Below are 18,168 nucleotides of genomic sequence, written 5' to 3'. Positions count from 1 at the left end.
CCGTTGTCCGGTGTGGTCTAGTGGCTAGGATACCTGGCTCTCACCCAGGAGGCCCGGGTTCGATTCCCGGTACCGGAAAAGCGAGCGCAATTTGTTGCTCCTCTTATGCGACTTGGCCCGACTTAGCTCGACTGACGCTTCGCTGACGCTTGCAGAAAACTACGTTAAGTACGATTCGTGGTCACAAGTGACGGCGAGAGCGATGCGACATCTGTCCACCTCTTATCGAGGCACATACCTGAGGTGAACAGAGTAGGAGGACTGCAAGACACTGCCACGGGGGTTGAATGCAGCTAACCACACTGCTTAGTGTCCTTACATCGCAGACACGTTCGTTTGCCAGTATACATATAATGGAGCCCGCGTCTGACACAGTGGTGTGTGGGCCGAGCTTTGCTGTGCATCGCAACATGCAGTCGCGAGGACTGCCCTCGGCGGTGCTTCCGTGGCCGTGATCGTCTAGTGGTTAGGACATTGCGTTGTGGCCGCAATAACCCAGGTTCGAATCCTGGTCACGGCAATTTTTAAAGTTTTGCCTTGGTGTCGCTGCAGTGACGGTTGTGACTCAGTGTTTGAAATCACGGTGCCCTCTTTATTTTTCACTCATGTTCCGCAGGCTGCAGGTGGCACTACCAATTCTTTATCAACACGCAATGCCGCCACACGAGAGCGCGGGCAGCTACCTGTGTAGTTACTCTCTATTCGAGAAGGGCAGTTGTTTGAGGTGCAATGGATGAGCAGCCAGTCGCAGCTGTGTCGTGCACTGTTTCTACAAAAGCGAAGAACACTGGCACAGGTAGCGTGGCCGAGCGGTCTAAGGCGCTGGTTTAAGGCACCAGTCTCTTCGGAGGCGTGGGTTCGAATCCCACCGCTGCCACATTTTTCTGTTTTTTGTGCCATTGCGGTGTTTTCTCGTGGGGTAGAACGCAGCTCCTGTGACCGCCGTGCAGCGTCGGTAGCGTGGCCGAGCGGTCTAAGGCGCTGGTTTCAGGCACCAGTCTCCTCGGAGGCGTGGGTTCGAATCCCACCGCTGCCAATGTTTTCTGTCTCGAAAGCCGCAGCACTGATTACCCGCGACGAAAGCAGCGCAGCAAGCCGTGAGCGTCTCTTTCTTAAATTGTCGTAGCACAGTGCGCGGTGCAACGACATGATTCACAGGCGCCGTTTGGTGTCATAGTGGCTGGCGTTCGTCTCCACGAAATGAGTCCCGAGAATGCCGCTGTACAAAGTGGGAGCGTATAATTTTGTAGTTGTCGTTTAGTAGCGTGTGTATAGATTGCTGCGTTCGCTGGAGTAGCCCTTGTGCCGTTGTCCGGTGTGGTCTAGTGGCTAGGATACCTGGCTCTCACCCAGGAGGCCCGGGTTCGATTCCCGGTACCGGAAAAGCGAGCGCAATTTGTTGCTCCTCTTATGCGACTTGGCCCGACTTAGCTCGACTGACGCTTCGCTGACGCTTGCAGAAAACTACGTTAAGTACGATTCGTGGTCACAAGTGACGGCGAGAGCGATGCGACATCTGTCCACCTCTTATCGAGGCACATACCTGAGGTGAACAGAGTAGGAGGACTGCAAGACACTGCCACGGGGGTTGAATGCAGCTAACCACACTGCTTAGTGTCCTTACATCGCAGACACGTTCGTTTGCCAGTATACATATAATGGAGCCCGCGTCTGACACAGTGGTGTGTGGGCCGAGCTTTGCTGTGCATCGCAACATGCAGTCGCGAGGACTGCCCTCGGCGGTGCTTCCGTGGCCGTGATCGTCTAGTGGTTAGGACATTGCGTTGTGGCCGCAATAACCCAGGTTCGAATCCTGGTCACGGCAATTTTTAAAGTTTTGCCTTGGTGTCGCTGCAGTGACGGTTGTGACTCAGTGTTTGAAATCACGGTGCCCTCTTTATTTTTCACTCATGTTCCGCAGGCTGCAGGTGGCACTACCAATTCTTTATCAACACGCAATGCCGCCACACGAGAGCGCGGGCAGCTACCTGTGTAGTTACTCTCTATTCGAGAAGGGCAGTTGTTTGAGGTGCAATGGATGAGCAGCCAGTCGCAGCTGTGTCGTGCACTGTTTCTACAAAAGCGAAGAACACTGGCACAGGTAGCGTGGCCGAGCGGTCTAAGGCGCTGGTTTAAGGCACCAGTCTCTTCGGAGGCGTGGGTTCGAATCCCACCGCTGCCACATTTTTCTGTTTTTTGTGCCATTGCGGTGTTTTCTCGTGGGGTAGAACGCAGCTCCTGTGACCGCCGTGCAGCGTCGGTAGCGTGGCCGAGCGGTCTAAGGCGCTGGTTTCAGGCACCAGTCTCCTCGGAGGCGTGGGTTCGAATCCCACCGCTGCCAATGTTTTCTGTCTCGAAAGCCGCAGCACTGATTACCCGCGACGAAAGCAGCGCAGCAAGCCGTGAGCGTCTCTTTCTTAAATTGTCGTAGCACAGTGCGCGGTGCAACGACATGATTCACAGGCGCCGTTTGGTGTCATAGTGGCTGGCGTTCGTCTCCACGAAATGAGTCCCGAGAATGCCGCTGTACAAAGTGGGAGCGTATAATTTTGTAGTTGTCGTTTAGTAGCGTGTGTATAGATTGCTGCGTTCGCTGGAGTAGCCCTTGTGCCGTTGTCCGGTGTGGTCTAGTGGCTAGGATACCTGGCTCTCACCCAGGAGGCCCGGGTTCGATTCCCGGTACCGGAAAAGCGAGCGCAATTTGTTGCTCCTCTTATGCGACTTGGCCCGACTTAGCTCGACTGACGCTTCGCTGACGCTTGCAGAAAACTACGTTAAGTACGATTCGTGGTCACAAGTGACGGCGAGAGCGATGCGACATCTGTCCACCTCTTATCGAGGCACATACCTGAGGTGAACAGAGTAGGAGGACTGCAAGACACTGCCACGGGGGTTGAATGCAGCTAACCACACTGCTTAGTGTCCTTACATCGCAGACACGTTCGTTTGCCAGTATACATATAATGGAGCCCGCGTCTGACACAGTGGTGTGTGGGCCGAGCTTTGCTGTGCATCGCAACATGCAGTCGCGAGGACTGCCCTCGGCGGTGCTTCCGTGGCCGTGATCGTCTAGTGGTTAGGACATTGCGTTGTGGCCGCAATAACCCAGGTTCGAATCCTGGTCACGGCAATTTTTAAAGTTTTGCCTTGGTGTCGCTGCAGTGACGGTTGTGACTCAGTGTTTGAAATCACGGTGCCCTCTTTATTTTTCACTCATGTTCCGCAGGCTGCAGGTGGCACTACCAATTCTTTATCAACACGCAATGCCGCCACACGAGAGCGCGGGCAGCTACCTGTGTAGTTACTCTCTATTCGAGAAGGGCAGTTGTTTGAGGTGCAATGGATGAGCAGCCAGTCGCAGCTGTGTCGTGCACTGTTTCTACAAAAGCGAAGAACACTGGCACAGGTAGCGTGGCCGAGCGGTCTAAGGCGCTGGTTTAAGGCACCAGTCTCTTCGGAGCCGTGGGCCCGAACACATCGCGCGCTCGCTGCGGCGTGTCGGGCGGTGTTTACTTGCGGATCGCGGTCGGCGGCGTGTGCCTCGCGGTGCTGTTTCTGCAGTAGTTTGTTATTCCTGTGAGTACCATGGATCTCAATCATTCAGAGAATCGTCAGAACAATATTCAGTGCGCGTTTGATAGATCCGTGCGTAGGCCTACGGCTTTCGAGATTCATGAATGGATTAAAAGTGATCTTCAATTACCGAAAAGTGTTGTTCTTGGCGTTCAACTTGACGCGTTCCTTAACTCGGTATTTTTAAAACTGTCGTCTTCCGATATGTGTGATACTCTAGTCAATGTGAATGGTGGTATACGTAAAATCAGGCACCTTGACGGTACTATTAGTGATGTTGTGTTATCGAACGCGGGTTATGGTATACGCACTGTTCGCGTGTTTAACCTGCCATTCGAAGTCCGTAATGAAACTATTTCTCGTAGTTTACTTCCGTATGGTACAGTGCTTTCGGTCGTAAAAGAGAAATGGTCGTCAGCTTATCATTACGACGTTGAGAACGGTGTTCGCAGTGTCCGCATGATTGTCCGACAGCATATACCGTCTTTTGTTGTTGTTGCTGGCCATCGGGCCTTTCTTACTTATAGCGGTCAACCGGCAACCTGTTCTTTTTGCAATGGTACCGGACATTTTCGACAGGACTGTCCGAAACGTAGTCGCCCAGTGCAATTACCAAGGACAGACGGTCAGGATGAGGTGACGTGGGCGTCGGTCGCGCTTGGCGCCTCCCCCGCACGTGCGAGTCGTGTGTCTGCACCTGCGATTGCGACCGACGTTGTGGCTATGGACGTTACACCTTCCGTTCCTGTTGCTGATAGCTCCCCGGCGTTGCCTGTGATTTCTTTGCCTGTCGATGTAGCGGCCCCCGTGCCTGATACGCAGGCTGTTGACAAAATTGAGCTACCGATTATGTCTGACCCTGTACCGGCTGATGTAACGCTGTCCGTATTAGAACCCGTATCAGAGGCTGCTCCCACTGTTGTGAATGAGAATGTGTCCGCTGCTGCCGTCGTTGTTGTAGACCGTGAGGTGCGTCTTGACGCCCCCGCGGAACCCAAACCGCGTCGGGAAAGGCCGACTGAGAGGGCTGAAAACGTTCCCCGCATTCGCAGCGCGAGTATTTCGAGTGTTTCCTCTCGTAAGTCGCGAACGCCGTCCCCGGTGGTAACTTGTGTTCCACCATACAAGTCCACCTCTAAACTAAAAAAATTGCAACGGGCCTCGCAGCGCGCGGTTGTTGACTCGCGGCAGGCGCCGGCTTCCGAACGCCGTCGGCAGCGGCCTGCTGCTTGCAGTCAGCCCGAGGCGTCCGTGAGTTCCGCGGAGTCCAAGCGGGACGAGAAAGTTCGGCAGCTAAAGGTTCTCCTTACTAAAACGGAGCCTGTCGTAGCAAGCGGTATGGCGATGGACGTTGTTCAGGGCGTGTCTCCTGCACACTTGGCAGCTAAACGCAAATCGGACGACTCACATTGCCGTCGCATCCGGCCGCACTCGCAGGATTCTGGATCTGTTTCTGCCATCGGCGCTGGACCTGCCACGGCGGTTCCTTCCGGTGCCGCTGTTAGTATGGACACGGAGGTGGTTCAGCCCCCCGTGTTTTCCGGTGATAAGTGTGACTGGGCGGCGGACGTGGAGGTGGACGACGGCACTGGAGCCGGTACGTAGCGCGACTTTGCTCTTTGCTTGGCAGCGTGATTGCATCCGCCGTTGCCTAAGTTTAACGTTGTTTTATGTGGCGTATTCTTGTCTCTCTTGTGTGCCACCGGTCTGTTGCGCGTTTTAACCTGTATTTTGCACGCGAGTGTAATTTTGGCAGCGCCACTGCACCCGTCGTTGTATGTTTTTATTTGGTGTGTATTTTAAATGTGTTTGGTATTTTTCAATGTGTTGGGTGCCAGCCGCTCGTAGGCGGCACATTTTAGTCGTTCTTGCCGCTCACTTGGATCCTTATGGATACACGGGTGCTTTTCCAGATGTGAGCATTCATTTTTCACACAGTTGTGTAGTTTAGTTTTGTTGTGTATGGGGTCTGACACGCGTTTTTTGTGTGTTTACCCCGTTCCTCTCAAGACCATGTGCTGTCCTACCGGTGCATGTGCCGCTTTTGTGGTGCGTATACTTTTTTTTTTTTTTTTTTTTTTTTTTTTTTTTTTTTTTTTTTTTTTTTTTTTTTTTTTTTCGCGCGTCTGATGTGTGACATCCGTTTTAGACATATTTTACTGTGCTTGCCACTTCCTTGCATATTTTTAGCGGCACGTGTGCATGCAATTTTTTGCGGACCTAAGTTTTAGCCTTTGAAAGTGTCTGGTGTTTATTGTCCGCTGGCGGAACTTTTAGTCGTTTTGTGTTGAAACAGTGTGTACTCCTTGTGACGCCAATGCTTCCACCGTTGTGCACGCTTCTTTGAATTTTTTCTTCTTGTTATTTCTTGTCTTTGCTGTGTCTGGTGTGTGCCCCCCGCCGCCGATCTTGTCTACATTAGTTGTTATCTTCGCAGCGATACTGCCTCGCTTCTTGTGCACACTGTATTTGTTGCTCCTTGCGTTGTGTATGGTTCCTGACACGCGTCGGTGGCATATACTTACTGTTAATGTTAACAAAATGCGTAGTCCTCATAAGGTCCTTGCATTAAAAACTCTTTTATGTGAAACCCGTTGCCATGTCGCTTTTTTGCAAGAAGTGACACGGGAGGCTCTCCTGCTTTTAACCGATCTGAGTGACTACGTTATTGTGGATAATGTGGTGTCAGACAATGTCACCGGTACAGCTATTTTAGTCTGCCCCGGGCTCAATGTCACTAATATCGAGTGTCTCCCTACTGGCCGCGCTATTGCGTGCACTATTGAAGGCGTCACGTTTGTTAATGTTTATGCTCCTTCCGGTAGCGACTACGCGGCGCGGCGGCTCTTTTATAGTCAGGAGCTGTGTGAGGTTTTGCACCGTAATTCCGCTCATTTAATTCTCGGCGGTGATTTTAATGCGGTCACCGATGACCGCGATCAGGAGCCGCGCCCCAACAAGTGTCAGGAACTCCACACGCTTCTCACAAGTTTTAATCTGCAGGACACGTGGCGAATGCTCCACCCGGTTGACACCCAATTTACCTATTTTTATCCACAGGGACACAGCCGACTTGATCGGATCTATGTGTCATCGTCACTTGCGGCCCCGGTGGCTCGATCTGAGGTCAGGCCGGTTATTTTTTCAGATCACTGCAGTTATTTTTGTGAACTTTCGCTTCCATTTTTTAGGCCTTCCTATCGCCGAAATCTATGGAAGTTTAACTGCAGCCTGCTGGCCGACTCTCATTTTCAGCAGTGCTTCACTGATATGTGGCACAAACTTTTGCAGGCTAAACCCGGTGATAGTAGCGTTCTCGGGTGGTGGGTTGGCACTGCCAAACCTGCAGTCCGGACCTTTTTAATTAATTTTAGCCGAGACGCAGCGCACTGGCGTCGCTCGACGTCACAGTTTTATCAGAGCTGTTTGAAGGACCTCGCCCGCCAAGTTACGGCCCAGCCGCATCTTCTTCCCATTTTTAAACAATTTCAGGCCGAACTTTTGACCGATCTGCGGCGAAAGGGTAGGGGGCCGGTTACTCGGTGCCAACCTGTGGGTGCCGTGGACGGGGAGCCGCTCTCTATATATCATCTTAACAGAGAGCGGAAGATGCGCGAACGATTGGCCTTTAATGCGTGGGTCACTCGGGATGGAACAAAGACTTCCGACAGGGTGACGATTGAGAGGGAAATCCACGCACATTTTGAGTCTCTCTTTCGGGACGTTGATGTCGAACCCGCTGCGCTGCGTCGTCTTTTACAGGGGATTCCAAATGTTTTACGTCGCACAGACCGTGTCCATCTTAATGAGGCTTTTACGTCCGATGAATTGCACGAAGCTGTCAAGCGAAGTCCTAGGGGAAAATCTCCCGGAATGGACGGCATTCCCGCTGAATTTTATTTGCAATTTTTTAACCTTTTACGCGATACGTTAACCGGTATCGCGAATGAAATTCTTAATGGCGCTCCTCTACCAACGGAATTTGCAGCGGGATGCATCACGCTCATTCCCAAATCGAAAGCGACGCCGAATATCCACGCTGTTCGACCGATCACTCTGTTAAACGCGGACTATAAGATCATGGCGAGGTGCGTCGCGCACAGACTGCGGCAAGTCATGCCGCGCGTTCTCTGTGAACATCAGACGTGTGCTGTGCGTGACAGGAATATTTTTGACGCCGTTCTGGCCTATAGGGACTGTATCGGTTTTGTACGCGGCAACAGAGTTCGGTCGGCAGCCATTATGTTGATCGATTTCCAGAATGCGTTTGACAGGGTTGGCCATGCCTATTTGCGGCGTGTCATGGTTGCAATGGGCTTTGGCCGTAAGTTTACCCACACGGTTCAGGGTTTTTTGCGCAATGCCACGTCGAGTGTCATGGTCAATGGGTCCCTCAGTCAGCCTATACGTCTAACTCGCTCGGTCAGACAGGGTTGCCCGTTGTCAATGACACTTTACGCTTTGGCGCTCGACCCGCTGCTGCGGTCTATCTGCCGCGAGTGTCCCGGGATCCAACTTGGGGAAGATCGCCTCACTTGTCGGGCTTATGCCGATGATCTTGGGGTGTTCTTGGGTCGGCCGGCCGATGTAGATACCCTGTACTCTGTTCTCCGGCTGTTTGAGAAGGCGACGGGGGCCGTTGTGAATGTTCACAAGACGGTTTTGCTGCCTCTTACTCCACGCATGAGCCATGTGCGTCGAAATTGGTTCAGTGTTGTGCAGCAGCACAAAGTCCTGGGGGTTATTTTATCTGATAATCCTCAGCGCATGGAGGCTCTGAATTGGCGTCCCGTCTTACACACCGTTAGGGCGGTTGTTAAAATTCATGCGGCCCGACATTTGGCGCTCCATGACAAGGTGCATCTCATTAACACTACCATCTTAGCTAGAGCGTGGTATTTGGCACAGGTTCTCCCGGTTCCTAAGCTTCTAGATCGCGCTATTAAACAGGCCGTCTACTGGCTCCTATGGAAAGGGGACATTTTCAAGGTTTCGTTAGCCACCTGCACCTTACATCCGGCCGATGGGGGACTCGGTCTGGTGGATTTTTCCGCCAAATGCGCGGCGCTCCTCCTCAAACGGACTACGGCCGTATTGGAGAAAGGCACCAGCAGTGCCACGGTCAGGTTGTTCACCCAATACCGCCCACCTTCCGTGGTTGCTCCGGTCTCTGTCAGCCACATACCCTTTGCGCTGAATTACGTGCGGCGTTTTTATTTTAACAGCAGCTATCTTGCGCATAGTGGCTCCAGCGGGGGCCGTGTGGGCGACATTGTCCGTGCTCTGCGGGGATTACCGGCCAGAAACAAGTGGGAGTACCGCCTACCACATACTGACTGGCGGACAGTCTGGCGCAACATCACCTCCCCCGTGCTTCCTGCACCTGTCAGAGCGTCGTGGTATAAAGTTGTCAATGGCATGATTCCTACAAATGCTAAACTGCACTCTATTCATCTGAGTCCGTCCCCTGCATGCGAAGAGTGCCATGTCGAAGATACCATTCAACATCGTTTCGTGTGCCGTCGGTTCCGTGCTGTGTGGGACACTGCTCGGGATATGATTCGTCTCGTCAACAGGGTGTCTACAGCGCAGGTGACAGTGGCAGATGCAATCGTACCTCAGTGTAAGGCGTTTCCATCCACCAAACGCAATGCCACGATCTGGTTACTCGGCCATACAATTTATTCACTCTTTTGTCTCAAACTGACGGATCGATTGGATTTTCTCACCTACTTATGGACTGAGCACGGCAAGTACCGTGTTCGTACTGATTATGTTATGACTTTTGCAAATTTTTTGCATGTCGCTTTGGCGCATGCTTTTGCTCCTTACCGATGTCGACTTAATTAACTTTACACTTTCCAGCTTAAAACTGTGACGTGATAGTGAGAGAGTTCGTTTAGCGATGCATGTATATTCAGTATAAGGAACGAAAAATATGACGTAATCGGGAGACATTTCTCCCTTGGGAATTGCCTCGTATATGGTGTTATGCGAGGATTTTTGTTTTCCTTTCTTTATTTTCCTCTTGTTTTCCACTCTGCCATGTTATGGTATGGGATCGTGATGCTGCGAGGACATTTCATTGTGTTTACTTGCTTTTAGTTTGGTCAGGATTGCTAGTGTGCTTTTCTTAATTGAATTGCATTTTTTCTTTTCTTTCTTGTTTCTTTGGAGTGAACATCGCAACTTTTTTTTTTCCATTTTTTCACGGTGAGCGTCCGTGTTAATTGACTTCTCCATTGCTGGATGGCGTTTTGCTTTGTGTGCTGAATGGATTTTTCTTTGACTGATTTCCGAAAGTAATATATAGTTGTTTTTTATTTTCCGCTTCACGAGCAATCGCATGTTTCCTTTGATTTCCGTGAAGATCCACACCTTTCCGTTAACCCTTTCACCAACAATGCCTCAGAGGAAGGAGGCTTACTTTTCATTTTGCTTTGGTCAACGTTCGTTTTCGTTTAAGTTCCATCTGGCAACAGTACTAACTATAGCTGAGAAGCTCGCCGACGAAGGCGTTATTTGGAGAGCGAAAGGACGGGCTATAAGGGGAGATGGGAGGCCCAAAAAAAAAAAAAAAAAAAAAAAAAATAAAAAAAAAAAAAAAAAAAAAAAAAAAAAAAAAAAAAAAAAAAAACAAAAAAAAAAAAAAAAAAAAGCTGCCACATTTTTCTGTTTTTTGTGCCATTGTGGTGTTTTCTCGTGGGGTAGAACGCAGCTCCTGTGACCGCCGTGCAGCGTCGGTAGCGTGGCCGAGCGGTCTAAGGCGCTGGTTTCAGGCACCAGTCTCCTCGGAGGCGTGGGTTCGAATCCCACCGCTGCCAATGTTTTCTGTCTCGAAAGCCGCAGCACTGATTACCCGCGACGAAAGCAGCGCAGCAAGCCGTGAGCGTCTCTTTCTTAAATTGTCGTAGCACAGTGCGCGGTGCAACGACATGATTCACAGGCGCCGTTTGGTGTCATAGTGGCTGGCGTTCGTCTCCACGAAATGAGTCCCGAGCATGCCGCTGTACAAAGTGGGAGCGTATAATTTTGTAGTTGTCGTTTAGTAGCGTGTGTATAGATTGCTGCGTTCGCTGGAGTAGCCCTTGTGCCGTTGTCCGGTGTGGTCTAGTGGCTAGGATACCTGGCTCTCACCCAGGAGGCCCGGGTTCGATTCCCGGTACCGGAAAAGCGAGCGCAATTTGTTGCTCCTCTTATGCGACTTGGCCCGACTTAGCTCGACTGACGCTTCGCTGACGCTTGCAGAAAACTACGTTAAGTACGATTCGTGGTCACAAGTGACGGCGAGAGCGATGCGACATCTGCCCACCTCTTATCGAGGCACATACCTGAGGTGAACAGAGTAGGAGGACTGCAAGACACTGCCACGGGGGTTGAATGCAGCTAACCACACTGCTTAGTGTCCTTACATCGCAGACACGTTCGTTTGCCAGTATACATATAATGGAGCCCGCGTCTGACACAGTGGTGTGTGGGCCGAGCTTTGCTGTGCATCGCAACATGCAGTCGCGAGGACTGCCCTCGGCGGTGCTTCCGTGGCCGTGATCGTCTAGTGGTTAGGACATTGCGTTGTGGCCGCAATAACCCAGGTTCGAATCCTGGTCACGGCAATTTTTAAAGTTTTGCCTTGGTGTCGCTGCAGTGACGGTTGTGGCTCAGTGTTTGAAATCACGGTGCCCTCTTTATTTTTCACTCATGTTCCGCAGGCTGCAGGTGGCACTACCAATTCTTTATCAACACGCAATGCCGCCACACGAGAGCGCGGGCAGCAACCTGTGTAGTTACTCTCTATTCGAAAAGGGCAGTTGTTTGAGGTGCAATGGATGAGCAGCCAGTCGCAGCTGTGTCGTGCACTGTTTCTACAAAAGCGAAGAACACTGGCACAGGTAGCGTGGCCGAGCGGTCTAAGGCGCTGGTTTAAGGCACCAGTCTCTTCGGAGGCGTGGGTTCGAATCCCACCGCTGCCACATTTTTCTGTTTTTTGTGCCATTGTGGTGTTTTCTCGTGGGGTAGAACGCAGCTCCTGTGACCGCCGTGCAGCGTCGGTAGCGTGGCCGAGCGGTCTAAGGCGCTGGTTTCAGGCACCAGTCTCCTCGGAGGCGTGGGTTCGAATCCCACCGCTGCCAATGTTTTCTGTCTCGAAAGCCGCAGCACTGATTACCCGCGACGAAAGCAGCGCAGCAAGCCGTGAGCGTCTCTTTCTTAAATTGTCGTAGCACAGTGCGCGGTGCAACGACATGATTCACAGGCGCCGTTTGGTGTCATAGTGGCTGGCGTTCGTCTCCACGAAATGAGTCCCGAGCATGCCGCTGTACAAAGTGGGAGCGTATAATTTTGTAGTTGTCGTTTAGTAGCGTGTGTATAGATTGCTGCGTTCGCTGGAGTAGCCCTTGTGCCGTTGTCCGGTGTGGTCTAGTGGCTAGGATACCTGGCTCTCACCCAGGAGGCCCGGGTTCGATTCCCGGTACCGGAAAAGCGAGCGCAATTTGTTGCTCCTCTTATGCGACTTGGCCCGACTTAGCTCGACTGACGCTTCGCTGACGCTTGCAGAAAACTACGTTAAGTACGATTCGTGGTCACAAGTGACGGCGAGAGCGATGCGACATCTGCCCACCTCTTATCGAGGCACATACCTGAGGTGAACAGAGTAGGAGGACTGCAAGACACTGCCACGGGGGTTGAATGCAGCTAACCACACTGCTTAGTGTCCTTACATCGCAGACACGTTCGTTTGCCAGTATACATATAATGGAGCCCGCGTCTGACACAGTGGTGTGTGGGCCGAGCTTTGCTGTGCATCGCAACATGCAGTCGCGAGGACTGCCCTCGGCGGTGCTTCCGTGGCCGTGATCGTCTAGTGGTTAGGACATTGCGTTGTGGCCGCAATAACCCAGGTTCGAATCCTGGTCACGGCAATTTTTTAAAGTTTTGCCTTGGTGTCGCTGCAGTGACGGTTGTGGCTCAGTGTTTGAAATCACGGTGCCCTCTTTATTTTTCACTCATGTTCCGCAGGCTGCAGGTGGCACTACCAATTCTTTATCAACACGCAATGCCGCCACACGAGAGCGCGGGCAGCAACCTGTGTAGTTACTCTCTATTCGAAAAGGGCAGTTGTTTGAGGTGCAATGGATGAGCAGCCAGTCGCAGCTGTGTCGTGCACTGTTTCTACAAAAGCGAAGAACACTGGCACAGGTAGCGTGGCCGAGCGGTCTCGAAGCGTCAGTCGAGCTAAGTCGGGCCAAGTCGCATAAGAGGCAGTCTGCCTGCAGCGGCGGTGGCGAGCGGTTCGTCGTGCTGTGCTTCGCTCTGCGGCTGGCTTTGTTTACATCCGCTGTGTAAGTCTGTGCGTTTTCGCCGGCGCTTCGCAGTAGTTAGATATTCTGTCAACGTTCGAAAATGCAGTGATGGCTCAACTTAGTAGAAAGGACACTCTGAAATTTACCTTTGATCGACGTTTTGCTCGACCTAAATCTTTCGAAATTGAGGATTGGTTAGAGGAAGTTGTTCAAGTTCCGTTTGAAGATACTGTTGGTTTTCACTTGTCAATTGTGAGTAGTGTGATGTACTTGAAGCTGAAAAACCCTGAGTTATGCGAACGAGTTGTCAATAATACCGGTGGTAAGCTTAAGTTTAAACACAGTGATGGAAATATTGGCGAAGTTACTGTCGATCATGTGGGACTTGGTATTCGAACAATTCGAATTTTTGAGCTACCCTTTGAAGTTCCTACAGATGCGATCAATCTTGTTATTGCACCCTTTGGGAAGGTCCTCAGTAATTTTGCAGAAAAATGGTCCGGTGCTCACAAATATCCGGTTTTGAACGGTGTCAGGCAGTTGAAGGTGGACTTATTACGACATATTCCGTCTTACATTAACGTTTGCGGTTATCGAGGTATCGTCATTTATGATGGTCAACCACGAACGTGTGCAGCTTGCAATTCTCCAGGTCATATTCGTTCTGAATGTATTCAAAGACGTGTTGTGCAGCTGCCGACAGGTGAACCGGTGAAGTCCGCGGAGATGACTATTTTGTCCACCACTTACGCTTCGGTGGCTCGCGACCAACCGACCGACCAACTGCCCATGGATACCGAAGTAGACATTCGCCCCCAACCAACCCTTCCTCCAACGGCCGAGCAACTTGTTGACATTTCTGAGCGACAAGAGCAACACCTGAGTGTGAGTGACGTGGTTGATTCCGTAGCGCAGTCCCCGACTCTGTCAACAGAACAAAATTCCACCTCCTCAGAGACGCAGGTCAGGACTGTGACTGCTGAATGTCGTTCCCCACAACCCCACCATGAAATCTCGGATTCCGATGAGCGTTGTCCACCTGCTAAATCCCCGCGGAAGAACAAGAAACGCAGAATCGCCCGCCAGGGTGCGGAAGAGGCGGCGGCGTCGTTGCGGGGAAAGGTGCAGCAAATCATGGACAAAGTCAGTGCAAAATCACCAGAATCCTCCCGACAACAGGCGCTAACTTCTGCACACCTGCGGGATGAAGATCGTGCAATCACGCTAACTGAGCCCTCTCGCGATGCTACCGGCCAGGTGTCTCCCATGTGCAGTGACGATGTTGATCATTGTTTAAAAGAACAACGACAACATCATCCTCTTGCGTCCAAGAACCCCAGCACTATAGACTGGGCGGCGGAACCAGAGGTCGAACACATGGACGCTGATGCAACTGATATTCCAGTCACTTCCCGATTTCCCGAACAGCCTTCTACGGCAGTAGAACCGGCACATGATGATAAGTTACTGGATCCACGGCAGGCAAACAAAGAAGAGGACTCTGACTTCTTTTAAAACGGCGCCGATTCCTTCTTACTCTCGTAAGAGCGTGAATGACTGATCAGCAGGCGTATAAAATTGGTACATTAAATATAAATAAAATCCGCAGTTCCCTCAAACTCGACAACATCGTAGACCTCTTATACGCCGCCGACATTGATATCCTCTTGCTTCAGGAGGTCGCCGACATTGCTTTGAACCACATTCCCGGTTATAATGTGACGGCCAATCCGGGACACGGTTCCGATTTAGGCACCGCTATTCTCACGAAAGAAGGAATTATCGTCCAGAATGTAGAACGACTCATAAGTTGTAGGGGAATTGGCGTGACTATCAATAATGTTAGACTCCTAAATCTGTATGCACCATCCGGCTCAACTAATAGGCGACGCCGAGCGGACTTTTTCAAGGAAGAAATACTTCCGCTTTTTGCAACACAATATGACCACCTAATATTGGCGGGAGATTTTAACTGTGTACTTAACGCCAAAGATCAGACGCCGCATTTCAATAAATCGATTGAATTAGAACAGATCGTCAAGGATTTACGTTTAGTCGATACGTGGGAGCACAAGTTTGGTACAACACCTGGTTTTACTCACGTCACGAATCATTCAGCGAGTAGATTGGACCGCATTTACGTATCGGACACTCTCAGACAGCGAATTTTACAAACTGAGGTCTGGCCAACCAGTTTCTCCGACCATGCGGCTTATATTTGCACGCTGAATTTGGGGAAACAGGAAACCTACCGAGGCAAAGGACTATGGAAACTAAATGTTGCACATTTAGACGATCCTGAATGCAGAGAAGCCTTCACTCGAGCGTGGAATGAAAGTGAAGCCAAATTCAGTACGTACGGCTCGGCATTGCAATGGTGGCTCGAATGCGCTAAACCGAAAATTCGTAAATCCATGATACAATATTCCCGGAATAAGAACTGGTGGTTTAAGAGAACGATGGAGTTTTATTATCAATGTCTTCGAGACTTATATACTCTTGATGCCACTGTGATTGACAACTACCCCCGCATTAAAAGACTGCAAGCAAAAATATTACTTTTGAAACGAAAACAGATGGAAGGTTACAAAATTAGAGGTCGGGTTTCGACTATGGCAAAAGGCGAACAGCCATCCATTTATCACCTGATACGTGAAACTAAACGAGCACGGACAAAGATCTTAACTGAACTACAATCCGAAGACGGCACGATTCTAACTCGGCAACACGATATCAGAGACGCCGTTCAAACTTATTACACTGACTTGATGTCCAATAAACCTACCGACGACGAAGCCCTTGCAGAGTTCCGGAGCAGCTTAACGCACAGGCTTCGCCCTGCGGATGTAGCCGAACTCGTCACCGATGTAACGGAAGATGAACTGGAAGATGTGGTGTTCCACAGTCCAAAAAACAAATCTCCCGGATGTGACGGTCTCCCGGTGGAACTTTATCAGGTCTTCTGGCCACAACTAAAGACAAAGCTGACGGTGCTCTGCAACGAACTTCTCCAACCGGACATGCCCATTCCTCCGCCATTCAGTGAAGGACTTGTGGTCTTACTCCCGAAACGGACGAGCAATAACACCGTCGCAACTTTGCGACCCATTACGTTGCTCAACAGCGACTACAAAATTTTTGCTCGCATTCTCGCAACGAGAATGAAAACTGTGATGCATACCGTCATTGGATCACATCAAACGAGTGTTGGAAAGGACAGAGCTATATATCAGACATTATCAGACTATCGAGATGTGATTTCTGTTGCGGACGCTTGCAAAATCCGATGTGCTATCGTAACTTTAGATTTCGCACAGGCTTTCGACAGAGTGAACCATCCTTACCTTTTCCAGATAATGCAGACTCTGGGTTTTCCTCCGCAGTTCATCAGCATCATACAGAAATTGTTACGGAATAGTACATCCAAACTTGTCGTTAACGGTCAGCCAAGTCGCGCCGTCCCGATAAACAGTTCTGTTAGGCAGGGCTGCCCTATGTCGATGGCGCTGTTTGCCATTGCGATCGAACCGCTGCTAGTCACCTTGACGGAACGTTTACAAGGACTCCACATACACGGGCAGAAGATAGTGTGCCGAGCTTACGCTGATGATGTTACCTTCCTAGCTATGAATGTCAATGAGGTCGAGAGGGGTCTCCTGATCATCTCACAATATGAAAAGGCATCTGGTGCGAAACTGCATTGGACGAAATCAGGGATCATGAACGTTGGGCAAGGCATAGGCGCGATCGGTCATGGCCAGCTTAAAGAGATCACTAGGATGACGTGTCTCGGTGTCGATTTTCGGAACACCATCCGCCACACCATTGCCGCCAATTATAAGCAATTGCTCAACAAAATTCGTGCTTGTGCGAAGTTACATAGCGTCAGGAAATTGGACGAGCTTCAAAAGGTTGAATTGGCCAATATTTATATCACTGCCAAAATCAATTATGTGGCTCAAGTTTTGCCCATCCCCACCGATATAGCCAAATGCATGCTGTCCGCGCTTGGACACTTTGTATGTCGTGGCCAGATCTTTAAAGTTCGATATGACACCTTGACACTCCCAACGCGAGATGGCGGACTCAGTCTCACCGATGTACACAAAAAAGCGAAAGCTCTTTATTTCTGCAAAACTTACAAGCTATGGAAACAGTCACCGACCAGTCTGACCGCTCTTGTCCTGAATGAAATCGCACCGACTGATCTTCAACCGCCAATTGATGTGCACCATATACCGACTGCGCTCTACCACTTCAAGAGTTTTCTCTTAGAGTATAGTTATGTCCATACAACAGTCTCTGAAAAGAATTTGACGACAGTTAAGGCAATCTACAACTCCTTTGTGGCAACTAAATCACGGAATGTTATCGAACAAAAATTTCCAAACTACAACTGGGACGCGACGTGGCAAAACATCCACAGCCCCTACTTACCTTCGCAAGTAAAGGCGACGTGGTACGCTGCCGTCAATAGAAAAATCCCGACGCAGTCCAGGCTTCATGCAATTCATTTGCAGGACTCGCCAATGTGTGTCACGTGTAATCTCATAGACAGCGAAGAACACCGTTTCGTCTGTGGTACCACGAAAGATATATGGGGTTACGCCCGACAGAAACTGTCGAGCATCAAGAGGACCTCACCATCTGCGATAACGCCGGCTGACTTTCTCAACCCTGAAGCAATCCCATTTCCCAGGACAAAGCGGAATGCTGTCAACTGGATAATAGGTCACACAGTGCACTATATTTTTAGTACTGGCGATAAGAACAAAGACGATTTCGTTCTATACCTGACCCTGCAGCACAGCATGATCGCACGCGAACGTAACTACAAGGCGACCTTTGCCAACTTTTTAAGCAAGACCATTGTGTGATATGCGATTTGACACTCGACCCGTCAGTCTTGCCATGACGGGGAACGTAATATTTAAAGAACGCCCGAAACTATACCACGAGACATGAATGCATGTTTAACCTTCTTTCGAAGTAAGGCGAAACCGACTATTCGCTACATCATTGAGGAGCAGCAGAGGACAATAACAGACGAAAGATGTGAAGACAACACTAGAGAAAAAAAACAAACACTTTTCGTTTTCTTATATTTTGCACCAACAAAGGAGAAGATAAAAAAAAAAAAAAAAAAAAAAAAAAAGTAAAAAAAAAAAAAAAAAAAAAAAAAAAAAAAAAATGGATAAGGCGTCGGACTTCGGATGTGAAGATTACAGGATCGAATGCTGTCACGCTTGTGTTTTTCCAGTTCTGAAAAAAAAAAAAAAAAAAAAAAAAAAAAAAA

At 50.0% G+C, this 18,168-nt stretch overlaps 17 non-coding genes across 17 annotated transcripts; all 17 read left to right on the top strand.

Moving 5' to 3' along the window:
• The first annotated feature begins 6 nt into the window (after positions 1-6).
• Trnae-cuc (transfer RNA glutamic acid (anticodon CUC)) lies at positions 7-78 on the top strand. The gene has a single exon. It is a non-coding gene; the product is annotated as a tRNA-Glu (tRNA).
• Positions 79-448: 370 nt separating this feature from the next.
• Trnah-gug (transfer RNA histidin (anticodon GUG)) lies at positions 449-520 on the top strand. Its single transcript has one exon. It is a non-coding gene; the product is annotated as a tRNA-His (tRNA).
• A 275-nt stretch (positions 521-795) lies between these two features.
• Trnal-aag (transfer RNA leucine (anticodon AAG)) lies at positions 796-877 on the top strand. The gene has a single exon. It is a non-coding gene; the product is annotated as a tRNA-Leu (tRNA).
• A 77-nt stretch (positions 878-954) lies between these two features.
• On the top strand, positions 955-1,036 carry Trnal-cag (transfer RNA leucine (anticodon CAG)). The gene has a single exon. It is a non-coding gene; the product is annotated as a tRNA-Leu (tRNA).
• Positions 1,037-1,311: 275 nt separating this feature from the next.
• Positions 1,312-1,383, top strand: Trnae-cuc (transfer RNA glutamic acid (anticodon CUC)). Its single transcript has one exon. It is a non-coding gene; the product is annotated as a tRNA-Glu (tRNA).
• A 370-nt stretch (positions 1,384-1,753) lies between these two features.
• Positions 1,754-1,825, top strand: Trnah-gug (transfer RNA histidin (anticodon GUG)). Its single transcript has one exon. It is a non-coding gene; the product is annotated as a tRNA-His (tRNA).
• A 275-nt stretch (positions 1,826-2,100) lies between these two features.
• On the top strand, positions 2,101-2,182 carry Trnal-aag (transfer RNA leucine (anticodon AAG)). The gene has a single exon. It is a non-coding gene; the product is annotated as a tRNA-Leu (tRNA).
• Positions 2,183-2,259: 77 nt separating this feature from the next.
• Positions 2,260-2,341, top strand: Trnal-cag (transfer RNA leucine (anticodon CAG)). The gene has a single exon. It is a non-coding gene; the product is annotated as a tRNA-Leu (tRNA).
• A 275-nt stretch (positions 2,342-2,616) lies between these two features.
• On the top strand, positions 2,617-2,688 carry Trnae-cuc (transfer RNA glutamic acid (anticodon CUC)). The gene has a single exon. It is a non-coding gene; the product is annotated as a tRNA-Glu (tRNA).
• A 370-nt stretch (positions 2,689-3,058) lies between these two features.
• Trnah-gug (transfer RNA histidin (anticodon GUG)) lies at positions 3,059-3,130 on the top strand. Its single transcript has one exon. It is a non-coding gene; the product is annotated as a tRNA-His (tRNA).
• A 7,185-nt stretch (positions 3,131-10,315) lies between these two features.
• Positions 10,316-10,397, top strand: Trnal-cag (transfer RNA leucine (anticodon CAG)). Its single transcript has one exon. It is a non-coding gene; the product is annotated as a tRNA-Leu (tRNA).
• Positions 10,398-10,672: 275 nt separating this feature from the next.
• Positions 10,673-10,744, top strand: Trnae-cuc (transfer RNA glutamic acid (anticodon CUC)). The gene has a single exon. It is a non-coding gene; the product is annotated as a tRNA-Glu (tRNA).
• A 370-nt stretch (positions 10,745-11,114) lies between these two features.
• Trnah-gug (transfer RNA histidin (anticodon GUG)) lies at positions 11,115-11,186 on the top strand. The gene has a single exon. It is a non-coding gene; the product is annotated as a tRNA-His (tRNA).
• A 275-nt stretch (positions 11,187-11,461) lies between these two features.
• On the top strand, positions 11,462-11,543 carry Trnal-aag (transfer RNA leucine (anticodon AAG)). Its single transcript has one exon. It is a non-coding gene; the product is annotated as a tRNA-Leu (tRNA).
• A 77-nt stretch (positions 11,544-11,620) lies between these two features.
• On the top strand, positions 11,621-11,702 carry Trnal-cag (transfer RNA leucine (anticodon CAG)). The gene has a single exon. It is a non-coding gene; the product is annotated as a tRNA-Leu (tRNA).
• Positions 11,703-11,977: 275 nt separating this feature from the next.
• On the top strand, positions 11,978-12,049 carry Trnae-cuc (transfer RNA glutamic acid (anticodon CUC)). Its single transcript has one exon. It is a non-coding gene; the product is annotated as a tRNA-Glu (tRNA).
• Positions 12,050-12,419: 370 nt separating this feature from the next.
• On the top strand, positions 12,420-12,491 carry Trnah-gug (transfer RNA histidin (anticodon GUG)). Its single transcript has one exon. It is a non-coding gene; the product is annotated as a tRNA-His (tRNA).
• Positions 12,492-18,168: the final 5,677 nt, after the last annotated feature.

The sequence above is a fragment of the Schistocerca gregaria genome, unplaced genomic scaffold (assembly GCF_023897955.1).
Source record: "Schistocerca gregaria isolate iqSchGreg1 unplaced genomic scaffold, iqSchGreg1.2 ptg001539l, whole genome shotgun sequence".
NCBI classification, from domain to species: Eukaryota; Metazoa; Arthropoda; class Insecta; order Orthoptera; family Acrididae; genus Schistocerca; species Schistocerca gregaria.
The sequence above is the reverse complement of the archived record's forward strand: the minus strand, read 5'-3'. Positions and strand labels throughout refer to the sequence as shown.